Genomic DNA, 8,567 nt, shown 5'->3' on the forward strand with positions numbered 1-8,567 from the left:
CCATAAATACGCCACTGATATACGTAATATCATAATATAATATTTTGGCTCTCAACCACAGAATTATTTATTATAAATGCATAAACATACCTTTTGTGCAAAATCAATTTTATCAATGAATTGAGAAATGTTCGATTTTACTTTGACTTTTTTTTTTCAATTTATGGAATAATTGTTTGATCCGAAACATACATGGTTAAATCTGCGGGCATTGAATCGTTTTGTAATTGTGACAATGGCGTACATTCACGTACAAATGATAAACTCTGGGAAGTAGATGGTTGATGAAGATCTATACCAATTAAAATTAAACATTTTTCATTGTTATATTTAAATAGTCTCAAAGAATTGAAGTTCTAAAACCGAGCAAAAGTTACCTCTTTGAATAACATTTGTTTCTGCAGTTAATATCGGCACCTTTTTGTCACTTAATTCTTCTTTCACTTGAAGTGGTGTATTTTTACATGCTTTAATTAAGTGTATTTTCATTTTGGTTGCATTTTTTGTATGTATACTTAAGATCACAAAATTTACAGTACCACACAGTTTTGGACTTTTTGGTCAATTCATTAAAATGTTTAGATACAAATTTATATTTTTTTGTCATTTTAAAACAGTTAAAAACACCGTAATTATGATTTAAAGTTTTAAAGTGTAATGAATAATAATAAATGAATAAAAAATAACCAGTGAATATGTCACTAATTTTTATAATAATGACACTGCAGTAATAACAGGCACATTGTGATATTATATATTATGTAAACATATACTGAAATACTACATACGCTGGTTGTTGTGTACGAGCGCGATATTGTGGTATTTTCCCAGTTGATGGTTTATATTAAGAACAAATTTAGTTATATTAATAACGAGATATTATTATTACACCAAAATACTGCATTCAGTCATTCGAAATAAAACGATTTGATATACCACATATTAAAATAATAATTGTAATATTGGGGAAAGTTGGAAAAGTAGTCTGAAAGAAAATTCCCGGGAAAATAACATTTCCCAGGAACTTTTACCGAGAACATTTCCAATGGGACATCACTAGTCCAAGACCATTTGAAATCATTAATTCAATTGTTCACAGAACAAGAAATGGCTTCTAATGTTAATGTTGATTTAGTAATTAATGAGTTCAATAACTCAAGTAAGTGGCGTATGTTATTATTAGGGCTCGGATCTTAATGCACTTAAAAATACTAAATATGCGTGCACTTTGCGCTTAAAAAAGTACAAGTATGCTCTAAAAATATGCACTTATATTTAATTTTTGTACACAACATTTTCATTTACACAAATATTTTATAAAATTATAAATATAGAAAAAGCGAAGTAATAAAAATAATTCAAATTTTTAAATTTGAATAATAATTGAAAAAAAAAAAATAATATTAATAATAAATAGCATTAAAAATGTTTCTTGAATAAAAAAAAATGCACTTGTAGAATGTCCAATAATCATTGAGTTATTTTCCTAGAAAAATATTTATAGAAAATCATTGTATTTCAATAGCAGCTGTTCCTATTTGATATTTGTATAATATTTTATTTTAGATGAAGCTAGCTGTAGTTATAATTTATAAATATATATATATATTATATTAACCAATAGGGTTTAATATCTCAAATGGAAATTTGAAAAATACAATACAAGAATATCAAGAAAGTTCTCTCAATATGAATGTATTTATTTTTTTATTTTTCGAATTTTCATACTGAATCTTCAAAAATAATAAAATATGCTCTAAGAAATTTTAAAATTAAGAAATATGCTATAAAATCTAAAAATCACTAAATATGCAAAAATATGCACTATAAACTTTTGATATGATTTTTGTAGTGTTTTGAAACGAATTTATAGCTCATTTAGCAATAAATCCAATGGTGCCAAAAAAAAAAACATGGAAATGCAACAACTTCTGAGCCCTAGTTATTATTTATCAGTAATTTTTGTATTTGAATAATATATTATAAAATCAAATTAATGTTTATTCTTGCGTTTTAATTTATGAAATGTCCTTTAGAGCGGGCCTTAATTAAGATAAGAGCCCAAAAATATTGTAGGCACCCCCTGAAATTTATGCCTGCGCACGCCTATGATTTGTAGTCAAGAGCAGATGCGCACGATAATGTTACAGCAACAACGAGGATATTAACATACTACGTTACAATATTTTCACATTTTCACGTGTTTCAATGTTTTGGATGGAAAGCAAATTTGTATACTTATAACCCACTCCCCCCATCCAATGAATATTTGCCATCATTTATCCTGAGTGCGGGACAAAGCAGCAGTATTTTTACCGGTATTGAATTATAGAAGAATGTTCGCTGCAGAGCGATCGCTGCAATGTGAGATCAAACGATTCGTTCCGAGATTCTAAAGTTATAACGCTCTCGTTTCTTCGGATTACGTCGAAGAAGGAAAACGTAATGGTCGCAGCGTGGAGAGCTATGGGTCCGTGAGAGAGGGGAAAACCGAAACCTTATAAAAAGAGGTACAAGTCAGCGTCCCTTTCGTCCTCCCCACGGTACCCACGGTGCACAATAACGACACCGCGTTATTATTTTCTGTACGCGCGTCAAACACGACGAAACATTATGTGTACACATATAAAATTCACGGTAATATAAATTTTTACAACAACAACAATAATAATGAGACAACACGTGTGAGCGCGGTGGACACACGCACACGCTTTGCACCGCGGGAAAACATCGTTCTCGGGAACCCGCTGTGCGCGAGCGGAGTTTAGTGTACACACGGTGGTGGTGTTGGACAACGACAAAATCATTACAACGCCGAACGGACATAGGATCGCGTCTCATTGTGTTCCGAGTGTGTGGGCAACAATGTGTCACACAAGAATAAGATGATGCGCGCGGCGAGGCAAAACGATAATAATGACGGGGGAAAATATTAATATAAATAAACGAAATAAATAAATTTTTTTTCGTTTTGCACCCAGGGACGTAAAGAATCGTATTATCCATGTGAAAGGCGCGCGCGTTCGTCGGTAGCGCATATTACAATGATGTATATCTATTGATTTATTTTTTTATTTTTTTTCGCTTGTCGCGTCTTCCGAAGGTGGCAGCGGTCGAATCGTGTACACAATACTGTTAATACCTGCAGTGTTCGTGCACACCCTTACGCGCGTATTTGGGTAGGTCGCCGCCTCTTCTCAAAGAGATCAAAAACACCCTGTACACAATCGCATTATTATGACACGCACACACAAACACGTATATATAATATCTGCAGCGGGTCCCGCGTGTTTTGACAGTGGGATGTTTGGTTGTTGTGCCATTGTGCGCAGTATTGTAAACGATCGTGTATTACGAAATGCGTTTAACCGCCCAGCGGTGGCAGCGGCGGCTCTTCTTTTTTCTCCGTCATTCTGTCCCTCTTGCACGCCCTGTACGTTACCGCATTATTGTGTATTACATTTTCTCGCGCATGTGTGGGACAGGAGCGGTCGGGAGAGAACACACACACGAAATGAATATTATCGTTTTAAAATGGCAGCACCCTCGTACGTGTGTACGTGTGTATGTGATATCTGCGCGATCATTATATTATTATGGACGTTATTGTTGCGTTGTTATTGCTATTATTGTATTTGCCGTTTGTCGTCGTCAGCGCGCGCGCTACAGGACACCACCAATAGCGTAAGAGCGGTATCTTGTTTGACGATGAATTTTTCGCCGAGCCCACCCAAGGTACGGGCGGCGACACCCTGTGCGCGATTTGTCCCGCACCGCCGACCACAACAGAAAGCGGCTGCCGGTGATGCGGCGGCGGTCGCGGTCTACAATATTATTATTATTAATATTATTACGATCGGTGCGCAACAACAGCGCTGTCTCGCGTGTACGCACCGTCGTTTTCTTTACCGTAACACACCGGCGGCGGTGTATCACGTAAAAACCGCGCGTTTTGTCCGTTGCTCCTCGGCCGACGCGGTACACGACGGGAAACCTGCCGCGGCGCGGGTGTGTACCTGCGCGAAAATACCTTTTCCTTCTTGTCCAAACATAAAAATATTTTGTCGTTCGGCCGAATCGATAAACGGCCGCTGCCTTCGTTTTATTTATTACCGCTTAAAGGACGCGCGCGTTTCTCACCCCGTCGTGAACGTGCGTGTATAGAAATACGTACGTCCGTACGCGCAAGTTGTGTTTTTGAACGCCGCCGCAGCGGCCCCCGGCGACGACGAGTACAATAAAAACCAATACCGATTTATCGGACGCAGTTATTATCGTCGTCGACCAAAACAATTCACAAAAAAAAAACAACAAAACAATGCTATAATTATTTTAATTTATATTTATTACAAATTACTAAATCTGAAGAAAAAAAAGAAATTGTTTTATGGTAAAAGGGCCTCTATAAAAGTAATAGCCCCCCTTAAATTATGACCATAATCCGGCCCTGGTCCCCGTGCAAGCTTGTTGTATACAGTGATACAGGCATTGATAATCGGAGGAAATTTCCTTTACATGTACGTATTGGTCAGTCTTGAAGCTTATATGCAAGTCGAAAAATAATTTCCGAAAGGGAGAGCTACGCGTATACCGATACGGTCCGCCATACTGGTCAAAGTCGCAAGTGTAAAGGTTAGATACACCGAAAAAGACAAGATTCTCGATTAATTCCCGGGCTTGTAGCGGCGAGATCTTTTTACTTGAGTTATCGAGTTTTGACGATATCCTCAACGTTTGTACCTACCTTACGACGCGTGCTTATACTCGATTTTGCGAAGACAAAAAATTGAAATTAGAAAAATCCACTCGATCTTCGATTGTCTTACCGAAGTCACCGGAGTTCAATCACTACGGAAAAAGTATTGAAAATATAATAAAATTGGAAACAATTTCAAGTCGTCATCGAATGAGACAGTATCATAAACCATGTTTGCCGTCTATTTTTGGTCTACACTCTGACTGTTCAGTGATACGATATGAATCAAACATTTGCATAAAATATTTTCTATATTTTTCTCGTATAAAAGTGTTGTTTGTGTAGTGAAGTGGACTATGACTCAATTCATTACAATTATATTTCGTTTGCTTAGCACAATAATCTATATCGGGAATGGTGGATGTATGACATGTCATGCTTATCACAAAGCTAATGTCGGGCCACACGACGCGTTCTCGCCGAATCCGGCAAATTAATGCCGCAACATGTTGCGGTGACACAGCAGCGCCGTTGCCGGATAAACCCAAAATACGCATTATTTCAATATTATTATCGATTGATCCGATGGTGCCGTATGCAGTAAACTTCTAAATTTGCGAATAATATAAAAAATTTTTTTTATTTTTTATGGACCACACCCGTTACATATAATTAGTTATACAACCAGTGGCTTATACAAAGGGAGGATGTGGGGGTGCCTTTTTTAAATGTTATAAAATAATGTTCTTAATGTGAGGGCGTTAGAGAAAATTAAAAAAAAATAAAAATAATGATTTGTTTGCAAATGATTCACCCTCCATACAAAAGTTATTTATAGGGCTCGGCTGTTGTTGTATATGCAACTTTTTTTCCATTGTTCCGATTCGTTGCTAAGTAGGCTATAAATTTGTTTTAAACAAGTACAAACAATTATCTAAAAATTTTAAGTGTAAAGTTTTGCAATTTTTGACCTTTTTTCAATTTGATTGCAATTTTGTTGATTGTCGTCATTTTCAATACAATTTTATTTATTTTTTTTGGGATTTCACATTTTAAAAAGTAATAAAAAACATAACAGAACATAACATATAACAAAATTTTATTAGATTATACAGGAATAATCTATGGTTTTTTTTCTTATTAATAAAGCATCAAGTTACAACTAATATAGATACAATTACAGATAATTTATGGTTATGTTGGACTTTATTGGTTGTGACTTTTGACGGCTCGTTTGACCGTCGTTGTTGGCGGTAAATGGAAAAACCATTTGATTAGTAGAAAAGCAAAACAAAACAGTATAAATAAAAAGTTTTAAATTTTGATAAAATTATTTATAGGTTCCTGATAAATAAGAAGACTGGACAAATTACCAAATTCTTATTGATGAGAATTTGATTTCGTTTTTTTTTTATAACCTATTAGTTTAAAACATATATAACAAAATTACTTTATAATATAACTTAATAAAATGACTATCCATTTCATAAAATAATTTGTTGATATTTTTTTGTAATAGTTTTAGTAAAAATAAAAAATTTTATTGCAATTTTTAAGTGCAATTTTGGATTTTTTCCATAGCAATAATGCAATCAATTTTTTAATATTTTTGGTGCAATAACGTCCGAGCCCTAGTTATGTATAATGTATATAACTGTGAGTGTATATACATTATTTATGTAGTAGGTAATGATTGGATAATGAATAACATCATCTTTATGATGAATAAGAGATTCAAAAAAAATTGTAATATGTACTATTGAAAAAAGGAAAGAAACTTACTACTTGATGTACATAATTCATATTTGTTTCTAATTTATTAAATTATGTGGGTGTTGCTAATGGGCTTCTTGGCGACCTTTGAATTGTCTCTCAAATTTGGATAAATATTAATTCGACCCTTGGAATAGCTCCCGAAAATATATATTTGAATTGGCTCCCAAAACTGTTAAATATTATTATTTAACAAAGGGGTTCTTATAATATTATATGCGTTTACATTTTCGACATCAACCGATTATAGTCTAGTTTGATATAATATTTTTATTATATATTATAACGACTCTCTATAATTTTGTATAGGTTTTATCTTTTTTGTATTAATTTGTATTTATACAATATACATATTATATATTTTATAACGATGCGTTCAGCTATAATATTGTCTGTATTTTAATTTTTAATTATTGTTTATATTTATTGCATTATTGTGTTATTAACTATTGTAGTATATTTACTTAATAAATTTGTGTGAAAAAATAGAATTATAACTTTCAATGTAACAAAGTAAAATATACAAATGTGATACCGTAAACCACGTGTTAAAATTAAGAATTTACTCGGTTACCTTGTGTGTGACTGACATCAACCTAATTTGAGAAATAATGACCAACTAAATTATTAATAACATTTTGGTAATCAATATATTTTTCTAAAAAAAAGGTAGGCAGCCAATTCAATAGTAAATCCTTGGGAGCCATTACTATTGGGATACTTATTAAGAGTAAAATATCCACTACCTGTATTTGGGAGCCAATTCAATTGCGCTGAGCTTCTTATCATGTTATTAATGTTAATTATATTCTTCTAACATATTTACTTATTGTTATGTATTTAACAGATTGCAAATTTCTTTTAATATATAAAAAAATGTATTAAATAATAATGCCGTGTATGTATTTATGATAAGTATATTTTTACAGAAGAGTGTACTTATATGAATGTTTGTACTCGTCGTTGCGTCATATACCCACGTACCTATACCAATCTATATTGGTTGTAAGAATGCGTAATGGGTGGAGTTACTTACAAAGAATAATCAAAAAACGTATATTTTTTAAAAACAATATAATTACCGTAGATAAAAATCTATATATATATATATATAAAAAAAAATAGATTTTAATCTGATACCATAAATGTTTTCAAAAACATAAAACATATATTACGCGCGTAGAAAAAAATATATTTTATATAAATGGAGAAAAAATAATTAATGTAGAAAACAGTAATTAAGCTTAAATAAATTACTAATCTGTGTATCGCCTAAAAACGTAGAATCATTTTTTGAAACCATCGTTGTGTTGACAGGAACAAAAGGAACGACTGCAATCAATTAATATTAGCTATAAGTCGAATCGTAAAGCAGTTTTATAAGGACGAAGCCCCCAGTATTATTTCGTTTGTATATAAAACGTATCATCATTACAGCCACAGGCTACAATTTATTTATGAATCGAAACAAAGATTAAAGTACGGACGATGGAACGATAACACTTTTTGTTTTGTAGTGAATAGACTTAATATATTGTGATTGCTTGAACACTCGTTGAACTCTTATTAGGTACGCTAAGACAATGTAGTTATACGGATTATATTAGCTCAGACGATGTAAAAAAATAAATAAACAAATTAATAAAATCGTATATTCCAAAGGGTTTTCTATTAGCGGATTTTCCGCCGTGTAAAATTATGCGTGACCTTTAACACGTGAACATAGGGTGTAACTGTGATATCATTTTAACGATTTCGATGGCCGAATCGCCAGCACAATAAAAATTAATTCTATTATTCGGTTTGAATTAATTTTATAGAGTGTATATATACATATGTATAATACTCGGTGTAGGTACGTAATGCGCATATATATTATTTACAAACTAGGCCTGATATTAAGTCCCACGACGGGCATGATGTTTATTAATTTTAACACGCTTAGGTACTTAATTACTAGCAGTTATTTTAAGACTACATAATCGTATTAAGAGTACGTTTTCCATGATTATCGATGATTACGCACGGGAACGCGATATTTAGAAGCACCGAGCCGTGTAAATCACAAGTGTAGTGTTTATTTTTAAAAAACCGTTAC

Source organism: Sipha flava, unplaced genomic scaffold (assembly GCF_003268045.1).
Source record: "Sipha flava isolate LNK unplaced genomic scaffold, YSA_version1 235_pilon_pilon, whole genome shotgun sequence".
In the NCBI taxonomy this organism is placed as follows: Eukaryota; Metazoa; Arthropoda; class Insecta; order Hemiptera; family Aphididae; genus Sipha; species Sipha flava.